The sequence below is a fragment of the Orycteropus afer genome, unplaced genomic scaffold (assembly GCF_000298275.1).
Source record: "Orycteropus afer afer isolate SDZICR_OR568_19922 unplaced genomic scaffold, OryAfe1.0 scaffold00407, whole genome shotgun sequence".
Taxonomy (NCBI): Eukaryota; Metazoa; Chordata; class Mammalia; order Tubulidentata; family Orycteropodidae; genus Orycteropus; species Orycteropus afer.
Genome location: NW_006921994.1, coordinates 1018581 through 1032406, shown reverse-complemented (window position 1 = coordinate 1032406; position 13826 = coordinate 1018581). Strand labels below are relative to the sequence as shown.

The window sequence follows — 13826 nt, the reverse complement described above, 5'->3', positions numbered from 1 at the left end:
TGAACTTGTCAAAGACTTCATTTACTTGGTTTTACATTAAACACCAATAGAAGCAGCAGTCAAGACATCAGACAATGTATTGCACTGGGCAAATCTACTGCAAAAGACCTCTTTCAAGTCCTGAAGAGCAAAGATGTCTCTTTGAAGACTAAGGCACACCTGACACAAGCCTTGGTATTTTCAGTTGCCTTATATGCATGGAGAGCTGGACAATGAATGAGGAAGACCGAAAAAGAGTTGATGCTTTTGAGTTGTGGTGTTGGCAAAGAATGCTGAAAGTACCATGGACTGCTAAAAGAATGAACAAATATGTCTTGAAAGAAGTGCAGCCAGAATGCTCCTTAGAAGTGAGAATGGCCAGACTTAATCTCACTTACTTTGGTCATATTGTTAAAAAGGGACCATTCCCTGGAGAAGGATATCATCCTTAGTAAAGTGGAGGATCAATGAAAAAGGGGAAGGCCCTCAACTAGGTAGATTGACACAGTGGCTGTAAGGATGGGCTCAGGTATAGCAAAGATCGTGGGGTTGGCACAGGACCAGGCAGTGTTTCATTCTGCTGTGCATGGGGTTGCTATGAGTCAGAGACAACTCAACATCACCTAACAACATATATAATCTCAGAATTTTCAAGTGTCTTCTGACAGTTAAGTATATAATACAGTGCACATTAGTTTTAATCTATCATGAAATATTCGAATGAAGCCACAAGAAAACCAAACTCACTGCCATCAAGTCGATTTTGACCCATAGGGACCACCACTGGGTTTCCAATGCTGTAGATCTTTACAGAGGCAAACTGCCTCATCTTTCTTCTGCTGAGCGGCTGGTGGGTTCGAACCACCAGCATTTTGATTAGCAGCCAAATGCCTTAAGCACTACATCACCAGCGCGCCTATCTAAATGAGAGAAGTCTTAATTTTAAAGACATTTTTAGGTGAAAACACCATCCTGCTTGCATCACAGTACCATGTCCTTGTAGGTAGCTTGATAGCTGGGTTGGCTGTAGTCTTTTGTCCAAAGCCTGAGTCACACCTAGTCTGTTTGTTAGCACGTTGATGGTGGTGCTCTGCCACGGTCTGTAGAACCTGGAAGCTAATTATAGTTGAGAGATTTTCATTTTCCATCAAAGCAAAACTAAGACTTTTCTTTTTCTTTTTTTGGCTAGGATAGAAGAGATTCACTTGGATTGTTAAATGATTTTTCTTCTAGAAAGACAGTGAACCTCTTGATAAGAAACCATTAAAATAGTACAGTTATTTTCTCTTTCTTTGGCTTTCTCTTCTGTTCTCTGGTGTGGCAGTAGGAAGATGACACCAAGGAGAAAAGCGTGTGTTAGAGCAGTGGAAATAGTGTGGCTTTGAAGTCAGAGAGCTGGGCTGGCATCAAGGCCCAGTCACCGCCCCCTCTGGTCCAGATGCCCTTGTGGAATGTGGGGTGCTTGTCTGCCTAGTGAGGTAGCTGCCGAGATTAAAGGACTTAAACACCAGTGGCTAATGAGACAGTAAGAACAGTTACATTTACTGTGTTCTCACTGAGTGCCTGGCACTGTTCTATGTGCTTTCGCTTGTATCCTAATAAAGAGAAACGTAAAACACGATTTTCAGTTTTCCAGTAGAGGTATTGAGGCCTCAGAGTGCCTAGTAATTGGTAAAATAAGAGGTGAACCAGGCCGACCACAGTGCCTGTATCCTTCAGCACCCAGCTGCCATAGGCTCCTCGCTCCCCAGAGAAGCGGCATCCACAGGGCCAGGCAGGACCCAGTGTTAGTGCAGGCTTCGTGCTGTTGGGTTTTCTGCTGAGGAGGCGTGTGGGGTTCCCTGCACCCCCTCCCATTCCTGTGCAGGTTTCTTCCCACAGAGGCACCGTGGCTCCGGGGGCCTGCATCTGCCCCTCACAAAGGTCCCTCCTGTCCAGGTTGTGCAGGTGGACTTTGCCAGACTGTTCTGCGAGGCTGCCCTTGTCTGCTCTTGTTGCATCTTTCCCTGCCACAGTCACTGCTTCATGCGTTAATCGTCCAGAAGGTATTTAAGTGCTTGTTACACTTTCACGTGTCTTGCTCCTTTCTCCTTGTTCTTTCTAACTGTTCTTTTCCCCCTTTTTCTTCGCGTCTTTCTGTCCTATCGTATGTCATCGTGGACCATGAGTAGGCAGCTTCCTCACAGGTAGAGTTAATCCACAATCAGCTGTTCCAGGAATTTCAGTTCAGTTTGTGCTGTATCCCATATGTTGAGGACCTAAAGCAATTACAAATACTTCAGAACTCAGAACTCTATAAACTAAACTACTTACTGTCTCCAATTGTACCAGGGATCCGTTGTCGGCTGAGAACGGTGCTAGATCACAGATGGTCTGCTTCATGGGTTATGGTTTCACGAAGCAGCCTCCCTTCCCAATGTCCTCCTCTGCTATTTCGTTCTTGTGCGTCCCGGGGCTAGTCAGCAGACAGAATGAACAAATCCAACGCTTTATCTACTTCCGCAAAATTAGTGGCACTCTTTATACAATATGTTAACTCACTGCTACTTGGATCCCTCTGAGTCTGTTTGCGAGTCCCTGGCTGCATGGAGGCGGCTTCCTGCCCAGTCAGGTGGGCCTGTTACAGGATGTGCGCTCTGTCCTTGGCCGTCTAAACTGCTTGTCCTCTGGTGCTACTGTTTAGGGCCTCTTGGTTTCTGGGCCCGTGAATGACAGCTGTTGTGACTCGCCTACCAGGAGATGGAATGATTACGTTTGCCAGTCTAAGAAATTGAAGAACGGGAGAAAACATGGTGTGCATGCCCCAAAGGGTAGGGACTTGAAAATGAAAGTTTCATTGCAAATCACCAAAGGCTCCGCCCCGCCGTGCCCCGCTTTGATGCATTCTTCATCTTCTCTGTCTCAGAGTTGTTACCTTCTATTCTCCCACTTACAAGGGCACCTCCTTGTTTATTAAATAAAGCAAGAGGTTTAGAGATAGAGACATGCACCTAGGTGTAGAATGTGTGATAATAACTGGAGAATGTGTTTAACGTGTACATGTGTGCGCCCCTCCCTCCCTACAGCCGTCCCTCCCTCCCTCTCTCTCACACCCGTGTACGTGCACATCCTTTGTCTTTTGAACTCTTGAACAAAGCCGTCAACATCACCAGTGATATTAATGAATATACCTAGAAAGCTGTTTTCTGATATATTTTGTGTCTGTAGAACATGTACATAGTTCTGATATTTCAAGTTAAATTTTTTAGCCTCTCCAACATCAGATTTATAAAAACATGGGGTAGGAATAGCTGTTCACTGGGACTTTATTTAGTTCTAAAACGTTCCTCTTTCAAGGGGCTCCAGTTTACCCCGTGCCCTCATTTTAATACTCGCCTTCTCACACGTTTCCATCCCAAATACTGTCTGTTTCTTCTGTACTTGAATGTGAGCCCCTCCACCATCTGCCTGACAGCTGCAAGAACTGACGAGACCGCGGTGGTTCATACTAGGTGGATTAGCCCATTCGACTTTTTATAAACTAGGCAGGTCCCGAGCATGTCCAATGCTGGAACCTTTTTCTTCATACTTCTTAAAGTCCACACAATATTCAGTAGCCGGTGCCTGAGGGCTGTTCGTGAGCTACTTGGCTACCCAGCTACTAACCAAATAAAAATTAACATGATGTTTGCAGAATATTGCAGGTTTGACACCACTCAGTTCTTGTATAGTCTACAGTTAAATGCAGTTACTCGATGCTGCGGGAATGTTCTCTGGCGAAACCCACCTGTCTCAACGTAGAGGGAGCCTGTCTCACTTCCTTACCCTCCTGGGCGGTGAAGCTCCCCTCCTCCCCCGTTTATTCACGATCCTTGTACCCGTGATGCTGTGTGGTTCAGGAGCTGTCCTGTCTGAATGCTGAGAACATAGACCAATTGCCAGTGTCTCAAGCCAACACAGAGCATTTTCTCCTCTAAGAATTCAACATCAACTTGACGCTAATAATCACAAGTGGTGGGTAATGAGAAGCTGCAGGCCAGTGTGAGCCATTCTGCAAACATACCTTTCTTTGTAACATGTCTGCACTTAACACCTCAGCCTCCAGGCCAACTAGAGGAGGGTGTTGTTGCCTCTGAGAACAACATTGTTCCCTTGGAATCTTTCATTGTTCTCTTAAAGGCTGATGATGTGAAAAATGTATTACAATGTTTCACATTTACAGTTACATTTAAAAAATGGCACCAACTGTGAAACTCGAGATCTCTGGGAAACAAAACATGCCTTTTTGTGTCCAAAGACAGCAGGTAGGGGAGCAGGTGCTACTTCACTTTGTACACGTAAGGGCGCTGACAGGTGCCCTTAGCTCTCTGTGGTCACGAAGAAAGACTAGAAGGAAGTGTGACAAAATGTTAGAATTTGGTGGCTCTCGGAACAGTGGCCCTACTGACAATTTTTATTTTGTCTTGTTCCTGGTGTGTGTGACTTGCTTGTTTTAAAGAGTATGGAGCTGTGTTACTTTTTGAATTTTAATTTCTTTTTGAAAGAAAATAGATAACACCATGTTGTAGGCTGTCCTGGAGGAAGTGCAGCCAGAATGCTCCTTGGAAGCAAGAATGGCCAGACTTCGTCTCACCTATTTTGGTCATGTTGTAAGAAGGGACCATTCCCTGGAGAAGGATGTCATGCTTGGTAGGGTGGAGGGTTGACGAAAGAGGGGGAAGGCTTCAACGAGATGGATTGACACGGTGGCCGCGATGATGGGCTCAAGTATAGCAGGGATTGTGGGGCTGGCGCGGGATCGGGCAGTGTTTTGTTCTGCTGTGCATGGGGTTGCTATGAGTCGGAAATGACTCGTCGGCACTTAACAACAACAACAACAACATGTTGTAGGGTAAAAGTGTATTTTGACTTTGAGTTAATAGAAAATGAAATCAAGTATCCAACCTTTTCACCTTTGAATTGATACCTAAATTGAAACACTTGGAAGCTTTAACTGTCATTCTTAGAGTACAAGGACTTAAAATGGAGAAATAATTAAGATGTGTGGCTTATTTCTTAATTATTACAAAACTAAATCTTCTGTTCCATGAAAACCCATTGGCCAGAACTTAAAGATGTACATTTTTGCCTTATTCAAGATCAGTGACACACCTTTCCTTTAATTTTCACAAACCAACATCGCTTCCTTCCTATCACTAACACACTTGTACCTTTTCTGTTGTTTTTGGTTACTAGTTCAAAAGTATCAACAAAACCAAGTCAACACCGCTTGTCATTGCCTAATTGCAGTAACGGTCACACAAGCGTCTTAGGACGCGCGTCAGGACCGGTTTAGGGTCTCGGCTTCCTTGCCGGCCCCCACGCAGACTTGTGCAGACTCGGGCCGCGTGGAGGGACCTCAGTGTGCCCACCACAGAGCCGAAGGTCTCCAGTTGACAGTGGATGCAACACAGCTCTGCCGTGGGCCCAGCTTCTCCGCTTCATCTGTTTGTCTGCTTACTTACTTTCTTACTTACTTTTCAAGTATTTTTCTTTGCTCAGCCGAGAGCCGTTGTATTGATGAGAATGTGGATTTCTGGGGAGAAAGGAACCTGTGAGAAGCCCAGGGCAAAGCAAGTGCCCGCAGCGCCACTAATGAGAACTGACAAGGCTGTCCTGCTGCGTTTATTTATGACCTTCCGCCTTTGTTAGCTCTTGGGAGGAATTCCTTTCTAACCAGAAGGATATTATTGGAGTTGGGCACCTAAGGAGAGATCCTGCCGAGCCCAAGGCCCACAGACTGGCCCTCAATTCTGCTCCAACAGACTGGCATGCTTGCTGTTTTTACATTTTTTTCCTTCACTCCTCTTTTACTTAATTCATAGCTAGTTTCCACTAACTTCTGTATGTTGTTGTTAGATGCCATTGAGGCCGTTCTGACTCCTAGCGACTCTCTGTCCAATAGAGGGAAGCACTGGGTCCGGGGCCCATCCTTTGCAGCCACTGGGTCAGTCCATCGCGTTGAAGGCCTTCCTCCTTTACTGACCAAGCACGGTGCCCTTCTCCAGGGCCAGGCACCTCCCAATAACATGTCCAAAGTACGTGAGACACAGTCTCACCGGTCTCCCTTCTAAGGAGTATTCTGGCTGTACTTCTTTCGAGACAGATTTGTTCCTTCTTCTGGCAGTCCATGGTGTAGTCAATATTCGGGGCCTACACCACAATTCAAAGGCATCACTTCTTCCTTGGTCTTATTTATTCATTTTCCATCTTTCTCTTGCGTATGAAACAGTTGAAAATGCTGTGGCTTGGGTCAGGTTCACCTTAGTCCTCAAAGAGATATCTTGGCTTTTTCATACTTCAAAGAGGACTTTTGCAGCACAGAGCCAAAATCAGTTTTTCCCTTGTTGTGACCTAGGTACTTAACGAAAAATTAAGGCGAGTACGGGATACCGAAAGGCAGCTCGTGAGTGGTTTCTTTGAGGAGGCGCAGTTCAAGGCCGGTTCCCTGAGGTGGAGGTTGTGTTCTGAGCATCCAGCTTTTCCAGACCGTGTACCACGCCGGCTTCTAACACCATCTACTCGTCCTCCCTTCGGTTTTCTCCCTCCCCGTCTTTGGGTTCCATAACTTACTGCCTTGTTCCACAGAACCAGGGACCACCAAGGAAATGGCTCGAGTGGTTGTGAAGGCGGGCAAGCCTCACGTGCATGGGTCAGGCCTCGTGTGGAGGCATCTCTGGGCTCACGTGATCACGGGAACTGACAGACCCAAGGTGGCAAATCAGACAGGAGGCCGCTGACTCACCAGGCTGCAGAAGCCAGCCAATCAAGTTAGACGATAGACTGCTGGCTCAAGACCTAAGAAGCAGAGTTCATGTCATGATGAGCCACATGTGGGACCAGGAGCAAGAGAGGATGCTTTGCCAGAGCACTCCTGTGCAGTGGCCGCAGATCATACCCTCGAGGGAACGCCCCTTACGTGAGCAAGGAGGTGCAGGGGTGGATAGGCTGGTGACTGGGGCGAGAGACTCCAGATGCACACCACCCCATACACCCCTGTAACATAACATGACACACCACTCACTCCATGATGGGACCAGAACCACAGGCATCGAGGCTAGGATTTACAGCACATCACAGAATGGAGGCCTGTGGTTACAAGGGCCATAGTAAGTAATTCACTGCACCTTGTGTTCTATACAAGGGCCAATCCATCTGATGTCATAACACATTCTAACATCAGATTTGTTTAAAGTTCTCAGCCTTCTTACTCATATGCACCACTAGACTTACTACCAGAGACCATGATGAAATGTTTACTAAAAATCGTACCTGTTAAAATGTGCAGACGGTGCATATGAGCGTAACTTTTTCTTTGCCCAGTTTTATCACTCACTTTGCATGTACTTTGGTATTAAGTTTTAACATATATTCCGAAAATACTGATAGGATTTGATGCTGTTGCTCACCTGTTCTGTCTTTAAGCAGGCTCTTTCTCTTATCTTTTTTGCATTAGAATGGTCATGAGTTAATACTTTGTAAGCTATGTTGTGTCCTTGTAGTAAGGAGTATTGACATCTCCAGGCTTCCCTCCTGTTTTATTTCTTTCACACACAAAAGAAACTTGAGTAGTTTTGTAAAATGGTAATTGCTCATAGTACAAAGAATAATGTGAAAATCTCCCCAGAACTCATCACCCAAGATAACCCCTGTTAACGTTTTATTAAGTATCAGTTGATACCTCTTAGGTGCAAAATACGTGTGTGTGTGTGTTTATAAATATATAGTATGTGTATATACGTATACATGTTAGTGTATATACATACATACACACATAAATATCTATATGTAGTATATACCATTATACTTAAATACAGCATGATGTTTAGTTTTTTTAACTAATTTTCACTAACCAAAGTGATAATCTTTCTTTTCAATAAATATTATATTACTTTTAATGTAATAAACATTTTAATAATTATTATATATGTTTTAATAGACATTTAGGTGGTTTCTAACTTTTTGCCATTCTCAGCATCTGTAAGTGTTTTTGTCATTGCTTGTTTTAAAATGATCTCTTGCTGTGTGGTGTAATGCTGATCAACTTCATGTGGCATTTTCTTACCTAGTGGGTTTGCCTAGCTCCTTTTGTTATCTCAGCCTCTTGAAAGATGGGTCCATTTTACAGGGGAAGAAACTGAGTCACTTGCCTAGTTTCACATCCTGGGATCCTGGGGCAGAGCTGGAGAAGGAGGAAACCCACGGGACTGGCCTCACAACCCAGGCTGATTACCTGTCTGACCAGTGGCCTCTCTGGCACGCAGTATTTATTTATGGGTTTTACTGTGTAACTTCATTGATATCATTACATTTAAAAAGTGCCTAAAGCCGTTTGCTTAGTAAATATCATTGATTGTTAACATAATAATGAAACATTTGTTTAACACGTAATTATCTGATAAATATTTGTAAAGAAGGGTAGGATGCATCCATACTACTACTCTTCACACATCTTATCTTCTCAGTGATGTATTTTTGTAAGCGTTTGTTTGAAATTTTCTTTATCCTGTGCTCACGGTGTATTTGACGTCATAAGAACTGTCAAGGAATGAACTTGTATCTAAAGTGTATATATGTTTATGTGTGTATGTTTATGTATGTGTACATGCATTTATATTCCTAGCTACTGTTTATTGAGCTCTTTTTGTGTGCTTACTACTACTTCTTCATAATTACATTTAATCCTCACGATGGCATATTCTTTTCCCCATGGTATGTTTAGTGAAATTAAAGCCTAGTGAAGTTAAGTAACTTGCCCGAGATTACATGAAGAAATGTTAGAGTCAGGACTTGATGTCTAGCTGATCTTGATCTGGAATTCCTGTTTTTAACTGTGATACCATGACTGTAAAACGCACATCACCATACATATTTAATGAGCACTTGTTCTGGTGCCAGGGACCCCGCTTAGTGCTTCCCGTATAGTCACTCACTTGACTCCCCCAACAACACTGTGAGAGAACTGCTTTTCTTATCCCCGTCCTAGGAACAGAGGAGGGAATGGCTCATTTACCTGAGTCCTGAGTTTGTGGGTAGGAGCTGAGGTTCAGGTATCACTGTTCGGTTCCAGAGCCCAGGTTCTTTTCTAAACCCACCCTCCTGCCCCCACAAAACACAAAACACACGAAGACCACTTAGGGTGTGATTGTTATGGTGGTGCTGGTGGTGGTGGTTAGGTCCCGTCAAGCTGGTTCTGGCTCACAACAACCCCGTATACCTGGCCCTGCACCAGCCTCCCAGTTGTGGCTGTGTTGGAGCCCATTGTTACAGTCACTGTGTCGGTCCGTCTTGTTGAGGGTCTTTCTCTTTTGCTGACCTGCTGCTTTACCAAGCCCGATGTCTCTTTCCAGGGATTGTTAGCTCAGCATGCAGATTGACTATGGATGGGGATGGGATACTATCATAGGGTCTCCTAGGCTTTGTGTGTGTGTGTGTGTGTGATTTGGATGAAAGTTTACAGAGCAAATTCATCTTCCATACAGCAGTTCACATACACTTTGTTTCATGACATTGACTGCAATTTCCCACAATGCAACAGCTGTCTTCCCACTTCCTTCTCATAGCCACCTCTTCCTTATGTCCTTCCCTCCCATGCACTCCTGCCCTCCTCTCCAGCTGCTCCTCTGTGCATACACAGCCCTTCCATTCGCCCATGATTGATCTCTTCAAAGAATGTATCTACCTAATGTAAATGTTTAGCTGATATGCCTGTCTTTTGTTTGGCTGGAAGCCACACAAGTGGGTTCACTTCCAGACCTGAAGGGCAGCTAGGCCCATAGTCTCAGGGGTTCTTATCAGACCAGCAGACCTGGTCCCTGTTTTTTGTTTTTTGTTTTTAAATTATTTTGATTTTTGTTCCACATTGTTCTCCCACTCTATCCAGGATCTCCAACATAGATCTCCCTCCAAGTAGTAGCCAGGCACCATCTGGTTCTGATCTCATAGTCATATAGGCTGAGGCTCTCATGGGGTACCAGTCCCTTGGACCAATTGTTTCCAAGTGTCATTGGTTTTCTTTGTTCTTCCTTGTTCTGGACCAGGAGAGACCCATTGTTGCGTCTAGATTGCTGCTTGCAAGCTTTTAAGATCCCAGTCACTACTCACCAAAGTAGGATATGGAACACTGTTTTTTGTGTAGAGTGTTAGGCCAGTTGACCTTGATGTCCCCTGTGACCATGATCCTGAGCCCACAGGTCCAACTCCTTGCTCCTTCCAGGTCACCGACTGTGGCCTAGAAGTGCCCACAACTGTCCCTAGGCCGTAATCTTTACAAGAGCAGATCACCGGGTCTTTCCTCCTGTGGAGCCATTAGTGTGTTTGAACTCCTCACCTTTCGCTTAGCTGTTGAAAGCTTACCGTTCTGCACCACCAGGGCTCCTGAGGAGAACAAGATGCGTGTAACTGGAAGGTGATGTCCCAGCACTTTACCAGGATGCACAGATCGATGACCAGCGTTTAAATTCAATTTTACTTCAAAACTTAGGATTTCCCGGGAGAAAGCAGAAGTAGTCAGCATGGTAGGCTGGTGAGCCCAGTTACGTAAGTCTCACCCCTGTTCAAAGGTCTCAGGTGGCAAAGGAAATGTTGACTCTTACTCTCACACCTTCAGGAATCCTGGATCTTCATTTGCTTATGCCATCTTTGAGATGACGGGGAATAAAGTGACCATGAGAGAAGACGTTTGTGCTCTAGGGTCTGGGTGTGTGCTCCAGGTGACAGGGTCAGCATCCAGAGGCTGAGGTGTCAGCCTGTGTGGTGCGGGAACGGCTCTGTGGAGAGGCGTTCTGGTGGACTGTGAGCCGTGCTGAACGCGGAGTCCTGACCAGACCCCTTGATTTCTCAACATCTCTGTCCCTGTGAGAGTAACTGGTGTTGGAAGTTTCTATGTAAAACCTTGAATATTTTTACAACTGCCTTCTTTTGAGAATCAGTTGTTGAAGTAATACGTTATAAAATGGTTAGATGCTGTTAAGAAAAATTATGTCAAATTGGGTTGGAGAGCTAGCACTTGAGGTGTTAAGTGACCAAATGCCTGTACAACAATGGAAAACGGCTCATTTTGGAAATCTCTGATCCAAGTGCGTCTGAGAACCAGGACAGAAAATGAGAAAAAATGCATGTGTTTGACTTTTGGAACGCACTGTATATGTTGAATCTCATTTTAAAAAGTCAGGGTGGAGGGGTCCATAAAACATTTCCATCTGTTTTCTAGTCAAGCGAGTCATGTTTTAAAAGTTCTGAATTCTCTGTGTTTTTCTAAAGAACTCAGAAGGTATTAAACATAATTATCATCAAAATAGAAAATGTAAACTTTCTGTTTCATTGCAGCCATTAGACTTTGGCCTTGTTCTTTTAGCTAGACAATTTTAATCAATTTAAAATCTTTACATGCTTGAAGAATTCAAGTGAATCTTATTTATAGATTTACTGACATTATAATTACAAAGAAAGATATTTGAAGAAAGGAATTTAGATTCAAATTGATGGGATCTTAGTATTTATTTCATCATTATTCTGTTCTCAACTTAACTCTTGAAAACAGGAGTGGTTGGAATCCTGTGTTTAATACATAACTTAGCAGCAGACAATGATACCATCTCATATTCCCCTACCCTTTGCTGTGTCCACTATAGTGACCCATTGACAGAATTAGCATCCGAATGTCCATTTTACACTTGAGTCAAACATTAGATCATCTTGCCCAGAGCTGACCCATGATGGTGTCCAGCTTCAGAGCCCCCTTAAGTCCAGTGTCCTTTCTGTTTCTGCATGACGCTCTTAAACACGTAATTATCTGCTTATCTTAAATGATGAGTCATAAGGATGTGTTTTTCTTGTCCTTCTCCTGTTAGCCAGTCTCTAGTTCTAGAATATTTACTAGAACCCTTTTAGATAAAAATATTGTTCAAAATCTGAGTTTATAGATTGACTGCCGGCAGTTTTTGTCTTACTTGGTAGAGACTTTATGAATAATTGATCCAGCTGGGTCACCTTCCAGAGTAAAAGCACGGTGTCTTCCTAGCGGAATTCCTTCCTTCTTTTCTGGAGTTCCCTCTTTTCAAGGCTGCTTCCCACTTGTCTCCCGACTTCACTCTTCTCGGATAGTCAGGGTCACAGAACAAGGTGGTGGGTGCGTCCCCTCTCCGTCCTCTGCTCTCTCAGCCACTCCCTCTTGGTCTGTACTCCCAGGTGCACACAACTCGCTCCCTGTCCAACAGCCTCGTGCGTCAGAATAGCCCACACGCCCCTGAGATGCTGCTGCGTTGATCCTGACAGTTTCTCATTTCATCCTCACAAGAGCTCTCTTCGGCAGGGACCAATGCCCCCAGCCCCCGACACACCAACCCTCGGTCCGTTTTATAGATGCTGGAAGTGAAGCACAGAAGGTCACGTGCCTTGCCCGTGGTCAGGCAGTTACAGCGCGGCAACCTGGGACTGGACTCTCATGTGACTCCCGTGTTTGCCTGTGACATGGTGACGACTCATTCATGCTCCACATGGGCAGTTCTGCAGTAGACACAGGGGGCTCGGGATCATAGAGGAAGACCTTTCCCTCTCATCCTGGTACATGTTGCCCAGGCCTTCCAGAGGAGTTCCTGGGTGGAGAGAAGGAGGGCTCGGGCTCCAGCAGGTTAACAGTGTCCAGGGCATTTCAGTGCATCGGGGCTTTTACGTGCCTGTTGTGTCCTACAGTGGAGGTAGTGAGGACAGTGACACTATTCTCCCTTCTCCCTTTCTCTTCCGGCCTCCCTTCCCTTCCCCAGTGCTGTTCCCTGCCCTCTCGGTTTCCGAGCTTGCTTGCCACTCCTGCTCTGGCAGGCTCTGAGTCTCCACAACCTCTGCCCTGTTTACGGTCCACAGCTCTCCTCTGCCTTCTCTCCTGGGTTAGTTGTGTAATACCAGGCTTTTAATTTCCTCTCATTGTTTGTGAGGTTCACGTTCGTATTCTCAGCTCCAGTTTGTTCAGTTTCACTGCTATGTAATACACCATCTCCTGAATGCACTTCAGTTTTCTTTGTCTTAGCACGTGAGAAAACGAGATTGTCTCCATCTTGTGCAGTATGAAAAGTGTGCTTCTGCAGGGAGACAGCTCAGGGGGCAAGAGTGTATGGAGGGATGGACACTGGGAAGAGGTAACTATGGGGAGGATGTGGGAGGGGAGCTGTTGCATTTTGGTAAACTGTGGTCAATGACATGAGACAAAGTATATGTGAACTGCTGTATGGAAAGCGAATTTGCTCTGTAAATCTTCACCCAAATCACAATAAATCATAAAGAAATAAATAAAATAAAAAGTGTGCTTCTGTGTGTCTCCTCGTGCACGTGTGCCAGAGCATAACCGAGGACGGGCCCTACTGGGCCACAGGCTACGTGTGTCCTCAGCTTCCCCAGATGCTGTCACACTTTTGCCCGAAGTGGTTCTACTAATTTAAATTCGCATCAGCTGTGTCTAGAAAAGCATAACGTGCTTGTTTTCCGCCATTGTTGTTATAATCCTGAGATAGCAAGTGCAAGTATTACTGTCATTTAGTAATAAGAGTATCACCTGATTGTCTTACAAAGGAACTCAGGTTGTGCGGGCGCACACACAATTATACGTAAAGGAAATGCTTGTCGTTTTGACTGCATGGAAAGGAATGGAGAGAGGACCGCTCTTCCTCACAGAAGAATCCTAAATAAGAAATGTGGAAGGAATGGGGACACCACAGGCAAGACCACCTGATGAAAATAGAGCCCCACACTTTCACGAGAAATAGGATACTTGTATAACTTCAAAATATCTGCCCCCCAGAATTTATCAATTACTGTACAGCTTTACCACAGGCCTG

The 13826-nt window shown here is 44.8% G+C and overlaps 1 protein-coding gene across 1 annotated transcript in view; it reads left to right on the top strand.

The window, feature by feature from the left end:
• The first annotated feature begins 1672 nt into the window (after positions 1–1672).
• Positions 1673–13826, top strand: part of ARID1B (AT-rich interaction domain 1B) — a 168789-nt gene continuing 156635 nt past the window's right edge. Inside the window, exon 1 of the mRNA XM_042782680.1 lies at positions 1673–1687. The gene's annotated coding sequence lies outside the window, so the exon portion shown is untranslated. The remainder of the gene's footprint in view (positions 1688–13826) is intronic.